Source organism: Zingiber officinale, chromosome 3B, assembly GCF_018446385.1.
Source record: "Zingiber officinale cultivar Zhangliang chromosome 3B, Zo_v1.1, whole genome shotgun sequence".
Lineage (NCBI taxonomy): Eukaryota > Viridiplantae > Streptophyta > Magnoliopsida > Zingiberales > Zingiberaceae > Zingiber > Zingiber officinale.
Window position 1 is genome coordinate 36,164,751 of NC_055991.1, and position 16,293 is coordinate 36,181,043.

Below are 16,293 nucleotides of genomic sequence, written 5' to 3' on the forward strand. Positions count from 1 at the left end.
ACAGCATGCAATCATGCGAGATGATGCATGACACTAAGCATGGAAATATCTTGATCCTATCCATCTCTACCAAAATGTCTACTTAAAAATATATGGATTAAATAATATGATCTAGGTACACATATCAGGTATGGTAAAATAGATTAATGTCCTGAACATAATATGACATGGTATGTCATTACCTTAAGATCATATATAATCAAAGGAACATGAATGCAACAGCAGGAAATAAATACAGCATGCTTAAGTAATAGATAATGACATACTAATGCAAAAATGAACATAAATATTACTACTTGTTAAAGACTACTAAGCATATCAATATGACATATCAAAAATAGATAAGTCAAGGTACCCGCCTCAAATAGAAAGTCCAATCCGGTCCAAATCCGACGTCGAAATGCTCGTCTCGCGTCAAAGTCCTGTGTTATATATATATATATATATATATATATATATATATATATATATATATATAGCTACAACTCAAATGAATACCTAAATAAAATCCTTAAGAATAATTTAAGGAAAAACGCTAAACCCTAAACCTCATCCTAACTAAATTAAATCCAACGGTTAACTAGGGTTAGTTACCTAATCCCCAATCAATCCATTAGATTAATAATCCAAACCTAAATCAATTATACTAATCATGAAGTCTACCTCATACCTAATTCAACACATAAACAATATTCATTTCATTACCCTACTCCTTACCTTAATATAAAGTCGTCCCTGTTGACTCACGGCCAGGAACAACTACTGAAAAATGTGACGGAAGCAAGCTGGAATTACTGATCACCAAATCAAATACCCAAAATCAAGACTTGCTTGTTGAGATCCAATAGGTTTCAAAGTGCTACCGATTGGATCTATAACCCAATCGCATATCGAAAGAGAACTACAACCAGTGATCAAATAAGAAAGAACAACAAAGATAAGATGCTCACCTCACTCACCTATGAGCGGGGGAAAGAAGAAAGAAAGATCGACGGTGGAAGCTCGAGGTTAAGCCACAAGAAGGAGAACCCTCTGTCCAGCAAGCCGATCACCACCAACTCCAGCCGAACTAGGGCACAAATCGGTAGTGGCTACTGCAGGACCGAGCCGGTGCAGAGGAAGGCGGCATGACGATCGACCGAAATGATCGAAATCAGTGACGCTGTGGCACAACGTCCGTCGAGCGTCGCGGTGTCGGGCGAAGAGAATGGAAGACTCGGTCACTTCAGTGATGGTCAGTGCAGGCCTCACACCGGCGGTGGAAGATAGATCTAGGACAGAGGAGTTTGGGGTCGCGAGGGCACCTCGGCTGAAGGGAAGGGATCGGCTGAGGGAAGAGTCGCCAATCGCCCAGGGAAGAAGACGCGAAGAAAACTAGGGCACGGTGAGGTCCGTCGGTGGCACGGCAGTAACTCACGAAGAGGGAGAGGCTCGGTTTCAAGCGATCTCCACGACAAGGGGCGATGGGCAGAGGAGGGAAATCGGTAGAGGTGAGAGGAAGAGGCGAGGCTTCCCTTGGCCACCAATTTTTATCTGCGAGGGAGAGGAAACCGTCGCGTGCGGTGCCAGTTACGAAAGGGAACAGACAACATCGGGGATGGCTCGGGCACGCGGGGAAAATGGGAGAAAAATAAAAGAAAATGAAAAGGAAAATTCAACTTTTCCTCGTTTAAATTGGGGTAGCCTAAACAGGCTTTCCTGGGGCCCAATATTTGATCCCCCTTAAACTCGTCATACGAGCTCCAAAAAATTTCCAGAAAATTTCTAAAAATTTTGGAAAATTCTCTTATAGTTATTCGTCCTTTTTCGGTATTTTACAAAATCATTTAATATTTCATCTTTGGATTGTGATGCTTTGATTACAGAGTACCAAAGTGGTGATGCTTTGATGAAATTAATACTAAGGTGATGATATATTGATGAAATTGGCACTAAAGTGGTAACGTCAAAATAATACTAAAATGGTAATACTTTCTTTAAAATAGGACTAAGGTAGTGATATTTTAAGTTTTAATCAAAGGAGCCCCAAAATAATTTTTTATTTTTATTTTTTTAATTTTGTTTTATTTTTTATAATTACTATTAAAAATATAAAATTTTAAATTTTTTAAAATTTTTTATTAAGGTTCTTTTAATTTTATAATTTTTTATAATACTCTTTTATATGTTTAAAGAATTTAAATTTTTACCAACAAGAAAAAAACTCATCACTGTTGGCTAGTAATTTATAAAGCACAAAAGCTTAATTAGTCATAGAATAAGGCACTATGTTTGAGTACATATCTACGTTAAACCAAATAAATAAGAAAAACGAATATCAAAATATCTGGTTGACGATCTCAACCAGATAGGTCATGTTGGAAAAGAAGCATAGTCCTTAATTAATGAGTTGATTTTTTAAAATAATAATTCTACCTAAATATTACTAGCATAACCTTTAGAGTTTTTTCCCTTTCTCACATAACATGTTAATTATTCACATAAGTTAAAAGCTATCCAAAAAGATCTAACATGCATTATGTTGGGACACTCCATGAGCTAAAGGAGAGAGGAGGATGAATAACTTGTCTCATTTTGTTGATGATGATATACAGTGAAAAATATGAAGCAAAGCTCCACCAATACTAACACAATGATTGACTTAGTATTTACCTCAAGAAGAGGTGACTAATCTAAGGATCCATACTCGAGCACATTTTCCACTATGTAAACACTCATTCTCGGAACAATCCAGATGTGGAGAAATCTCGTACAACTCAAGAACAAGACATACAACTTGAAACAAGGAAACAAATGTAAATACAAATCAAAAATGATTTAACAATTTGAACTTTGAATCCCTTTGAATGTCTCTTGAAGGTGGAAAATGCAACAACACTTTATCTCCCAAAACTTCCAAGAATTGGTGAGCAAACCGGAGAGGAGAGTCCTAGAGCAACTATCATGAAAAACTCTTTTCTAGGACTTCTTCGAGTGACATAATCGCTTAAGAACTTCTTAAGCAATTACCACGTCAGCAACCTACACAGTGTTAGTAATAGTCCTAAGAGCCAATTATGAGATGATTATGCTTATTGGGTTATTAAGTTAATGGTTAATCTAATATAATAATCCAATCTATTAAGAGAAAAATAAAGAGAAGTTTAATCGGAATTAGACTCATTGAGTTAGACTCAATTGGATCCAATTATTGGATTGAGTCTAATTTGAATTAGATTCATGGAGTTAATTTGATGTCCATGGAGTCAATTGGGATTGATAAGGTTCAATGAGTTAGACTCACTGGGTGAACTTGGATTCACCAAGGAAGTGGAAAGGTCAATTTTGACTTGACCAAAAGGGAAGAGGAAAGGTCAATTTTAACTTGACCAAAAGACTCTTCATGAAAGATGACTAAGAGTCAATTCATGAAGAAGATCAAGAGGCAAAAGAGAGATCAAGAGTTAAATGGACTTTTGGTATTCCATGAGAGTACAAAAGGAGGAATTTTGACCATTGATTGTAAAAAAAGTTCATTGTTGTCTTCTTCTCCTTCCTCTTCTTCTTCCTCTTAGCCGATCCTTCCTCATGGCCAAATCACCTTGTGTGGCTAGCACCACAAAGTTGGTTCTTCTCCAGATCGAGAGTTCGTGAGATGAACGGAACATGTTCATATGGATATACCGTTAAGGCACAGACACTTGATTGTGCTGAGACCTGCATCCAAAGAAAGGTTGCTGTCGGAATTACGAAAGGCATGCATCAAAGGTATAATCCTCTCATGTAAGACTTAGTATATGACTTCCTTTCGCATGGATCTTTTTGATAAGGAACTAGATATTTTCTGCTGCGCTTTCACGTGTTTAGCACCATAGTTCCTTATAGTAGTATCAGAGCCACTTGCAAAGAGATATACTAAGTTATTAGAATTTTATATGTGATATAAAACTACATGATAGGTTTACTATGATCTACAAATTATGAGTTTTGGTCATATTATGAGGTTCGGTCATAATTGGGAATCTTGGCCAGATTATGATCTTGGCCAAAATTATTTTATTGGGAATGAAATATAGTTGGTATTGTGACCAGCAAGGTCTCAGCCAATTGTGTCTTATTGCTACAGTGCTGCGCACCTTTCCTAGAGCTTCCCCGGTAGCAAAGCTTCATGTCGTAGCTTTCCTTTGAGCATATGAAATATGAGTATTAGAAGTATTGATGTATTGAACATAGAGTCTTCGTCTCCTTTTATAGAGTTTGCTCAGATCCTTATCTGGATTAACTCTTATTTTGATGAAGCTATATCTGGATGAAGCCTTATATCTATCCACATTATCTAGCTTATCCTCATCTTGATCCAAATCATGAAGATGATATTTTGCAACATTATCTTCTATGTTAATGTTTTTGACAACTCAACAATATAGACAGAACCCAGTCAGTCTACCCGAACCGATTTGGGTCTGGTTCGACCCAAGTCAAGTCCGGTTCACCTATTTACATTTGTCTACTCCTCTATTTTGCTTCCAGCTCCAAGTTCTTGTAAAATGGTCATACAAATACAAACAAGCAACCTAGCCTATATCTGTAAGTCTACCTGGCCTACTAGGCTTATCTTTTATTTGGAGATCCCTTCTTCAAGTTTACCACCTAAGGGTCAATTCCTTAGGATCAAGTCACACTCCTGTAAATCTATCCGACCTTCTAGGCTTCATGCTTAGGCTGCATACAAGACTTTACCATTACTTAGAGTTACCTCCCCCTAGGATTTCCATTGCCTAACTTCACTCATCAGAACTTCCACCACCAAAGGTTATCTCCCGTTAGGATTTTCATTGCCTAACTTCACTCACCAGGACTTCCACCACCTAGGGTTACCTGTCCCAAGGATTTCTACTGTCTGACTTCACTCACCAAGACTTCCACCATCTAGGGTTACATCCCTTAGGATTTCCATTGCCTAGCTTTACTCACCATGACTTCCATCACCTAGGGTTACCTCCTCCTAAGATTTTCACTGCCTATCTTCAATCACTAAGATTTACCCTTACCTAACTAATTTAGGACTTTTCCTTGCTAGTCTTCTAGTCTTGACTAGACTTCTCTCTTCTAGACATTAAGTCCTGTTTAGATTAACCCTTAGTCAAACTGACAAGACTTAGGTACATTGTTAAATATCAAAACCCTGAAAGTTGGTTGCACCCGCATTGTATGGGTAATATAATGCATGAATACAGATAAATTATTATCATATGCCCATAAATTAGACTTGGTAAGGTCTATGCAGTAATGCAACCCAAGGGTGATGCTCGAGAACCCAAATAACAAGTTACTGTAATGGACTTTCCCTCATAAAAAATTAATTTAATTTGTTCTATTAGATATTAAACTGTTAAGAATAGATACTACGCTTGATCTTAGCCAAAAGGCCGAGAAAAGTATTCTTTCTAACATCGTCGAACCGAAGTATTTATATAAATTTCTTCGCTCGTGATATTGCCGATCCTAAGATGTGGGATTAAAGAGAAGCATTATAGTGTATACATTTTTATTAAAAAATAATGAGAGAAAATTATTAATAAGTCTTAAAATTATTAATATAATTTATTTAAAATTTCATCAAAATTAGCTATTAAAGGTATAGTTTCTTAATTAAATAGTAATGTTGTAAGATTTCCAAATATTTAATACCGTATTTTTTTTTATAATATATTTATTGGGTAGTTAAGGAATTATATTATCAGAATGCTCAAACAATAGAAATAAGACTATTATGGATAGTAAATAATTTTTTACTATAATTGTTAGTTAATTAACGTGGCAAAGAAGGTAAAAATAAATAAATAAATAAGTCAATAAATAAAATATAATTAATAACCAATCCTTCCCGTGATATTTATTGCTTAATTACTCTTCTCATCGCTACCTCCGGCGATAAAACCGTGAGAAGGCGGCAGAGACAGCCTGATCCCGACGCCTTTGCTCGCCTGATGACGGACCAGAATAACAATCGCCGGCGTGAACAGGGAGGCAGGTTGGAGGACCGCCTCACTTCCCTCCACGACGAACTCCTTATCTTCATCCTCTCCTTCCTCTCCATCAAGCAACGCGTCGCCCTCTCCGCTGTCTGCGCCCGCTTCCGCCTCCTCCTCCCCTCCATCCCCCGACTCGACGCCTTCCGCCTCGACGTCCGGTTTCCATCCGACGGCGACGGCGTCGACATCCACGAAGATCTCACCATCCCCCGTGCTCTGATTCGCCAATGCCACCTCGTCTTCCACTTCGTCGTCGATTTACTCATACCCCACGAAAATCAGCTCGTCGACTCCCTCGTCGACACGGGCGTGCAAAACCTCACCCTCGAAGCCTCTGGCAACGGATTTTTGTATCTCAGCGACAGCGAAAACTGCTGCATCTTCAACATCAAGTCGCTGAGGAGTCTCATCTTGAACAGAAGCTTCAGGGTTTCGAAATACTCAGATCGCCGTCCCCTCTCGCCCTTGGGCTGCGCCTTCCTCACCTTCCTTCAAATGAAATCCAGCGTCGTTAGCTATGATTTCCTATGCAACCTCCTCGCCTCCTGCCCTTTCCTCGAGACACTCCATCTCTTCCGTTGCTATTTGCTCCAGCATGGCATGGACAAGCTAAGCTTCCACTCCGCCTCCATCAAGCGTTTAACCCTGCTCCAGACGTGCATGCTTCCCTCCATCATCACCATCGACGTCCGCGCCCCACAGCTCGAGTTTCTCATCATGGACGTCGTCACCACGATTCGCATAGAAGCCCCCAAGGTCTCGAACGCGTCGCTCCTCCTATATTCGCTAGCAGATCCTCTAGATGCATTGATGAACCTTTTTGAAGCTTCTTTTCCGAGTCGAACCGCTGCGCTCTTGCTGAATTCTAGGAAAATCCCAAACGTGAGAGAAGATCGATCATTCGATCGATCAAGCTGGCCAGCCTTCTTAATTTTCATGTGTACTATACTCTGTTTGATTTATATATATATACATCTATACTTGACAAAATTTGTTTTAATTGACAGATCCTATTAGCAGCAAGAAATGGAAATCCAGTTAAATCGGCCTTTAAGCTCGACTTCAATTTGGAAGATCAGTCGTCGACTACGATATTCACCGAGTTGCTGAAGAAGTGCAATGACTGCAATACCAAGTTTGATATACATGTAAATCCTACGCGTATAGAGAGCAGCACTGAAGCAACAAAGGACGACCAACACTTGTTCTATGGCTCGACAGGATTAGAACTGATTAGCTTACAAATAAAGATGCCAAAGAGTATATTTGAAGGGTTTCTTTCAAATCAAAAGAAGATGGAGAAATTCAAGGATATCGGATTGGAAATGTTGAGAAGGCGCACTAACAAAGAGCAATTTATGGATATATTAGCATCCCAGGAATCTTTATTCAAAGTATCTAATAACTGTTTTGAAATGAAAATTTAGTGTTTTTTAATTAATTTTTAGTTTTTGGAATAAATTTATTTAGTTTTATTAGAATATTTTATTAGGAAAAATAAATAGTGTTGTGAATGTATAAAAGGGGATTAGCAATGTATATATTTTTCAAGGCCGTATTAGAGTCAAATTCTTCCTAAAACCTAAATTTTATTTTTCCCCTTAAATCATAGATTTTGAGTATCAATATATACCTTAAAAAAAAAATACAACCGTTGATGCGCAACTAAGGGGATAATTAGACTAATCTTAATTATTTAGTTGTGTTAGAATTTTTTTATTTACTTATCAAAGTTATTCAAACTTTTTTTTAAAAAAAATCTTATCAAGTTAAAATGAACTATCTATCTTACCACACAATAAGAGGGTGAAAGAAGCTATTGAATAAAATTGAAATTGATTAATCTAGATTCAAATTGATGACTTAAAATATTTTTAAAAATTTAAAATTTTAGCATGCACGAGATGAAGAGAGTATTAAGAAAGTTATTAATATCGTCTTATAATAAATTAAAGGTATTTTAGTTCAGATTATGATACAAAAGAAAATTAATTTTTTTAAATAATCTTTAAATTTATAGAGTTTATAATATCCTGAGAATTAGTTGAGTCAAAGAAATATATTAGACTAAATCACTTAATATTTCATCTTTGGATGATTAAAGTGGTGATGCTAATTAATAGTAAGGTGATGATGAATTGATGAAATTAGCACTAAAGTTGTGATGTCAAAACGATACTAAAATAGCAATGCCTTGTTTGGTGGTATTTTAAGTTTTAATGCGCCAAAATAATTTTTAATTTTCTTTTTTATATATATATAATTACTATGAAAATATAAAATTTTAAATTTTGTTACTTTTATTAAGGTTCTTTTAATTTTATAATTTTTTATAATATTCTTTTATATATTTTAAAAAAATTTAATTTTTTGTCAACAATAAAGAAGCCCACCAATGTTGGTTATTAATTTATAAACAACAAAACCTTAATTAGTCATATAATAAGACACTAAGTTTGAGTACATATCTACGTTATACTGAACCAAACGAATAAGAAAAACGAATAACAAAATATCTGGTTGATGATCTCAACCAAATAGGTCACGCTGAAAAGAAACATAGTCCTTAAATAATGAGTTGATTTTTTTAAAATAATAATTCTACCAGATGCGGTGATAAAGGGGCCCATCAAATACAGATAAAAGGAGGAAGATAGCAGTCGATATGGAGATCACAGTTAAGGGGGTCAATGCCAGAGGACCAACATGACCCAAATGTAGCTGAGTGGAACCCTACATTAAGGACTGACCGGGCATGAGCCACCCGACCAACAATGGGATGAGCCAAGCAAAGGTGCGTGTAGATGATTGAATCGCTATTCCAGTCATGCAAGAACATACTATCTAGACTCGTCGTCGCAGGGAAGAGTAGCCGAGCAGAGGAATACACTGCCGAGAAGAGGAATACTTTGCCGAGCAGAGGAGTACTCTATCGACCAGCTATCCCGCTCGGACGACCGATAGGAACGCTGACGAGTATTTGGATATACTTTTGGAAGATGGTGCTACCGGCACTACATGGTCTACAGGCAGATCATACGACAAATAAATCGGAGAACGTGTCCACAATAAATTGGAGAACGTGTCTGTGACCACGTGTCTATGACCAATTGGAGAACGTGTCTGTGACCATGTGTCTATGACCAATTGGAGAACGTATCCATGACCAATATTTAAGAACGTGCCCATGTCTAGAAAAGCGTGCACTCACCCATCAGGACATTATATAAAGAGGGGGTCGTACATTGGCGCGGGTACGCATTATTCATTATTTTACGTTTATGCTACTGTTGTTCCACCTTCTTTTTCGTGCTAGTGACTGACTTGAGCGTCGAAGGGCTAATGTTAGGAACCCCTTGCTTGGGTTGGCATTGATGTTTCTTGTGCTTACAAATCGGAGCATGGTCTACATCCAGTTAATGCAGTAGCCACATCCCTAGCTTTCTATCTCCACTATTTTTGGACAGGATCATATTGACACCATCTATGGAAATGTAGCCTGAATCCGAAATGCGAAGATGGAGGACGTTGGATGACTCGCCATAGTTACTTTAATAAAGGAGGAGCTGGATGCGCTGATATAAGCTTGAGCGGCAAAAATAGTGGAGCAACAACAACAATAGGCACTGGCTGTTCGCTAGTTACAGGAGCTCGAAACCGAGCGGATCATGTATCTGTTTGGGGACATAGTAAGAAGCCGTCCAAACATACAGAGACACGCCCCATGTGTCGATCACCTTTTATCGAGCATTGTTCCACACTCTAGCAGAGGAGCAGGGCCGAGTGGATAAGGAACGAGGATCCTCCTGTTGGGTTCGGAGCGCAGCGGAAGACATATATTGAATCATGGATCTTTTGTGGTACATATAGTTTTACACAAAATAATATGAAACATACCTCGAGTCCTCGATAGGTGTGAATGATATCACAGATAGATAGACAGATAAGAGCCCCACGTGTGACTCCTCTAGCGATATCCAAGCGCACTAGATCACGAACTTAATACGATCCCTTAGGTGCTAGCCACTTGGATCGACAAAGTCTTGGAAGCACTACCGATCTCTTTCGGTGGAAGACGAAGTTGACGAAGGAGAAATGGAGAGAATGAAATCCTTCCCTTGAATCTTTCCGAGGATGGCTATTTATAGCTTCCAAGGAATACGAAGAGTTAAGCCTTCAATTAATTCATCATTTATGATCTTCATTAATAAGGAAGATGAAGAGCTATAGGCTCCATAAATTCTTCATTTATGACCTTCATTATGATAACTCTTCAAATTCTTCATTAATTATCATTATGATGACATTTCGAATTCTCCATTAATCATCATGATTATGGCTATTCGAATTCTCTCTTCTTTATATCAAATAAATCCATATTTGATCTTGATCTCGACTCGCTTCCGATACTCTTGTTCATGTCTACGTGCTATGCGTGCGACCCTCTAGGTTTTATACACGAAGGCAGTGTAAATCCATACACAGACTAAGGTAACCGTCTAGCAACAGTTTTTAGCCACCCAACGCGATAAAATTAATATCAGTCATAAACTGTAAACCACTATGAACCGATTACTGTGTAATTCAATCTCTTCATCTAAAGCCTACATCCCAATTAATTCGGTACATTATGCATCATTACCAAATTAATTGCTTTACTTGATTTCCAAGATATAATAGACTCCTCTTGAATGATAAATCATTCCTCCCATGGCCATGGATTTTGAGTCACTAATATCTCTATCAAGCGGCCAGGATGTTAACTCCTAATCCAAGAGAGCGATGAATCCTCTATTGACTCAACACTATTCTCTCTACGTTTTATCATACACCCAACTACCGTATTAATCACAATCCGATTAAAGACTACTTTTAACAGCGTCAAAGCACATAACTCCACGCATAGAATAAATGAAGGTCTCAAGTCAAAAGATTAGTTACACTCGTTCATAAGAGGAATAACCAATGATGCTTAATATATGGTCTCCTTTTGAGCGGGTCGTGTCCAGTGTACCTCTAAACTCAAGGCACCCCCAAGTATAACTTGGTTATCCATTCCTCCGGTCTATCTCGACCTAGTCATACTCAGCGTTGATCTAGATATCCATGTCCCCTCTAGATATCTATCCGATCAAGGACTGTTTTCAGATTAATATACCAACTAATCTGTGGGACTTTATCATTAATCATATACGTACAGAAAAGTAAATAATTAATGATAAATTCTTGCCTTTATTAAATAATTATCCATAAAATACATAAGGAGTGTCTTGGCACATAAGTGCACACACTAACACCTCCTTGGATGGTGTGCTCGTTCGAGACGCATGTAAAGGGAAAACACCAAGGAATGAAGTCGGTCACATCTACGAGGTCCAGTTTCCTAGCTGGATTGCCAATGTCGTGTTGGTCTCTAAACTAGGCAACAAATGATGAGTTTGCATCGACTTTTGTGATTTAAACAAGGCTTGTCCGAAGGACTTTTATCCCCTGCCCAGGATAGACTATCTGGTGGACTCCATGGTAGGCTGTGAGATGATTTGCATGCTCGACGCATATCAAGGTTACCACCAAGTGCCGCTCGCCCGGGAGGATCAGGAAAATGTCAGCTTCATCACTAAAGCAGCAAAGGACGACCAACACTAGCTCCATGGCTCGACAAGATTGGAGCTGATTAACTTACAAATGAAGATGTCAAAGAGGAGATTTGAAGGGTTTCTCTCAAATCAGAAGAATATGGAGAAATTCAAGGATACCAGAGTGGAAATGTTGAGAAGGCGCACCAGTGAAGAATAATTTATGGATGCATCCCAGAAATCCCTGTTCAAAGTATCTTTGGATATTGATAACTATTTCGAAATAAAAATTTAATGTTTTTTTCTTTATTAATTTTAAGTTTTTGGGATAAATTTATTTAGTTTTATTAGAATATTTTATTAGAAAAAATAAATAGTGACAATATGAAACTTGACTACATCAATCCAAATACCTCGGCCAACACGACCGGAAATATATATATATATATATAATGAGCAAGCACCCACGCAGTTTAATAGTCTAAACTAAACCTAAGCAAAAACAACGATAAGGAAATCATCTCAAATTTCCTACTCCACTACACTCATAAAACTCAAATCATATTTCTACTCAACTACACCTATAAAACTCAAATCACAATGACGCAAATAAAATCAACTCATCTCTTCTGCCATCTAGGCAGGCATGTAGCAGATTATATTCAAATAAAACCCCATCGATAAATAAAAGACCATACAAGATCCAAGTGCCAAAAAGATATAAGTCTAAAACATAGTCTAGATAGTATAATAAGAAAAACCAAAAGACCAAACAAACATCATTGTGATCTGCAGTGGACTAGCGGCTGGAGATCTCCGGACAGCCTCAACCTGAAATAGTAATATCAACGGGGTGAGTCAACTTCTCAGCGGGTAACTGCTAACATGCATAGTAAGAAATAGAAACTAAAAATAAGTATGCGTACAATCTCCTGGATATATATATATCATATGAAAAATGCAAAACTATAAGGAGCAGGAGTATCTGTACTAACCAGGATCTGGGTATAGGGATAATAAGGTCGTCAGACCGAGAGTATCATAAATCCTGTATGCATGTCAAACATATGCATCCACCAAATATGCAGCATATAAAGTGCAACAAACACAAGCAATAAATGCATCAATGCGTATGATGCCAATGACATGTCCTGGTCACCCCTACTGCTAGTCAGCCGTCTCACACACGATGGTGAGACCAAGTGGGTAGGGCAGTGACAACCGTGCACTCTGCCATCACTGCTCCTGATGAGTGACTGAGTGGATGAGATGCTGTCGGAGTACACCTATCCTCCTTACCCCAAATTATAAGTGGGGGAGCTCAATGCTCTCATCTTCTTGAGCCAGTCTAGAGGAGGGATCCCTGTCCTGCTACCACGCTGCATCACACTATCCATGAGTGGACCAGCGGAGTAACTTGTTGCAACACACCCTGCATGATAAAAACCACTAACCCATGAGTGGTTGTGTGTGCAGATCCATGTAACTAGCGATGTGCACAATAATAATGGAGCCAACAATCACACAACATGTAATCATGCGAGATGATGCATATCCTGATCCTATCCATCTCTACCAAAATGTCTACCAAAAGATATATGGATCAAATAATATGATCTAGGTACATAGGTCAGGTATGGTAAAATAGATCAATGTCCTGAACATAATATGACATGGTATGTCATTACCTTAAGGTCATATATAATCAAAGGAACATGAATGCAATAGCAGGAAATAAATACAGCATGCTCAGATAATAGATAATGGCATACCAATGCAAAAATGAGCATAAATATTACTACTTGTTAAAGACTACTAAGCATATCAACATGACATATCAAAAATAGATAAGTCAAGGTACCCACCTCAAATACAAAGTCCAATCCGGTCCAAATCTGACGTCAAGATGATCATCTCGCGTCAAAGTCCTGTGTCACCAATATATATACATTTTTATTTAGCTACAACTCAAATGAATAGCTAAATAAATTCCTTAAGAACAATTTAGGGAAAAACCCTAAACCCTAAACCTCATCCTTACAAAATTAAATTTAACGGTTAATTAGGGTTAGTTACCTAATTCCCAATTAACTCATTAGATTGATAATCCAAACCTAAATCAATTATACTAATTATGAAGTCTACCTCATACCTAATTCAACACATAAACAATATTCATTTCATTATCCTGTTGGTTGGTCCTAGGAAGATCGTACCGGTTCCACTGTACAAAATTTTTGTACAAGTGTCAAACCTTTCCTAAACAACTTATTGTGTTATTTAGAAGTTAAATTAGGAATAGCAAACGGAACTTAACATTATTGATTCCAAATTTAACTTATATGTTCTTAATGGTTTAGACTTGGATCGCAAGCGGAACTTAACACTATTGATCCAAATTCACCTATGTTATAAATTTAATTAAATATTAATTTCTTAAATTGGCTTCCAAGACTGCATGGCGAGACACATGGTCTTCTTGGGTATGGGAGCATCCACCACCGCCTAGACAAAGCCTTTTAAGGAAAGCTAATATTTAATTTCCTTATATAACTGTAGGTTTAACCAAAAAGAACAATCGAATCATAAATTCGAAAAACAAAAAAAAACACAAACTCGAAAAATAAATTTGAAAAACTAGAATCTATTGCCTCTTGTGTTTGGAATTCTTACAAAAAAAATAACTAGCATGATACGGAAGAAATTACTAGTTATACCTCTTCTTTGTAAGCTAATAACCTCGAGATCTTCTGCCGTATTCCTCGCCTCGCCTTGGACGTCGTGTGGGCGACGATCCTCCAAGATGAACACCACCCAAAAGAGCTTCTCCTCCTTCTAGTATTCGGCCACCAACACCACCAAGGAACCAAAGAGAGCAAGGGGAAAGGGAAGGGAAGAGGTCCGACCACAAAAGAGAGCACAATCAATAGAATAAGAATAGATGCATACCCTACTTATCCTCTTCTTCTCCTTCTCTTTGTATCCGGCCATACAAAACAACCACATAGAGGTGGCCGACCCTAACATGAAGAGAAGCAAGGGTCGGCCCAGAATTAGTTTTGAGGCCTCTCTTCCCCTTCTTTTATAATACTTGCCGAAGGCAAATAAGGAAAGACTTTTACAAAAATTAAAATCTTCCTCTTATTTTCCCTTTTCCCTTTTTATTTTTTCCTTTTCTTTCCTCTTGATTGATTCAATCATCAATCATGAATTACTTTGATTGGCCGACCCCTTACTTGGGCACCAAGCAAGGGTGGTCGACCCCCTTAAAAGGAAGGAAATAACTTTGTAAAAATTTTATAAGCAAAGAAAGAAACCTCTTATAAAATTTTACAAGCTCTCTTTTTAATTTCCTAAAGTGCATGTTAAAAAAGGAAAGTTTTAAAAATTAAAACCATGTTTTAAAATTTAAAACTTCTCTTCTAAAAATTTCTTTTTTTAACATGGTTACAAAAAAAGAAAGTTTTAAATTTAAAACTCTCTTTTAAAAACCATGAGGATGGTTAAGTAAGGAAAGTTTTAAAACTTTTAAAACTCTCTTTTAAACCATGTGGCCTAATTCAAATAAAGAAAGTTTTTAAATTTAAAATCTCTCTTTTAAAACTAGTAGTTTACTACAAAGAGAAGATTTTAAAAATTTAAAACACCCCTCCTAATTTGACATATAGTGGCCGACCCCTCCTTTGCTTGGGCACCAAGCATAGGGCCGGCCCTCTTGAGGAGATGGTGGCTGGCCCTTGGCTTGGTCACCAAGCCTTAGGCCGGCCCCTTCTTGGACACCAAGATGAGCTTTTATTTGGATGGACTTGAGGCTTTAATGAGGCTATGACAGGGACCTAGAGGAGAAATTAGTTTTGGCCTTCCGATGAGCTTGAGTATCCCGTGTTCGCCCCGAACACACAACTCAAGTTCATCAATAATAATTTATTCCACTAGAGAGTTATTATTGCACTACCGCACCAATCCCAAATTATATTATGGGCTCCTTCTTATCATGAGTGTGTTAGTCTCCATGTGTTTAAAATAACGAATGCCCACTAATTTAGTAAGTTACTGACAACTCACTTAATTAATATCTAGCTCCAAGAGTAGTACCACTCAACTTTATCGTCATGTCGGACTAAGTCCACCTGCATGGTTTAACATGACAATCCTTATGAGCTCCTCTTGGGGACATTCTCAACCTAGATAACCAGGACACAGTTTCCCTTTATAATCAACAACACACACTATAAGTAATATCATTTTCCAACTTATCGGGCTTGTTGATTTATCGAGCTAAATCTCACCCTTTGATATGTCAAAGAAATAAATACTAAACATATGTGCTTGTTATTATATTAGGATTAAGAGCACACACTTTCATAATAACTAAGGACTTGTTCTTTTATTAAGTCAGTATAAAAATAACTTGCCTTAATTGGTCCTACTCAATACACTTAGAGTGTAATAGTGTAATTTATTAGTCAAGATAAACTAATACCTAATTACACTACGACTATTCCAACGGTTTGTTCCTTTCCATCTTAGTCGTGAGCAACTGTTTATAATTTATAAATAACTGATAACATGATCTTCTGTGAGTGATACCACACACCATGTTATCTACGATATAAATTAATTGAACAACTATATTTAACATAAATGTAGGTATTTGACCATTGTGATTCTTTATTTCTAAATAAATGTTTATACAAAAGCTA

At 37.4% G+C, this 16,293-nt stretch overlaps 1 pseudogene; it reads right to left on the reverse strand.

Annotated features, from left to right (window-relative positions):
* Positions 1–5,243: 5,243 nt before the first annotated feature.
* LOC121968693 lies at positions 5,244–5,421 on the reverse strand (annotated as a pseudogene).
* Positions 5,422–16,293: the final 10,872 nt, after the last annotated feature.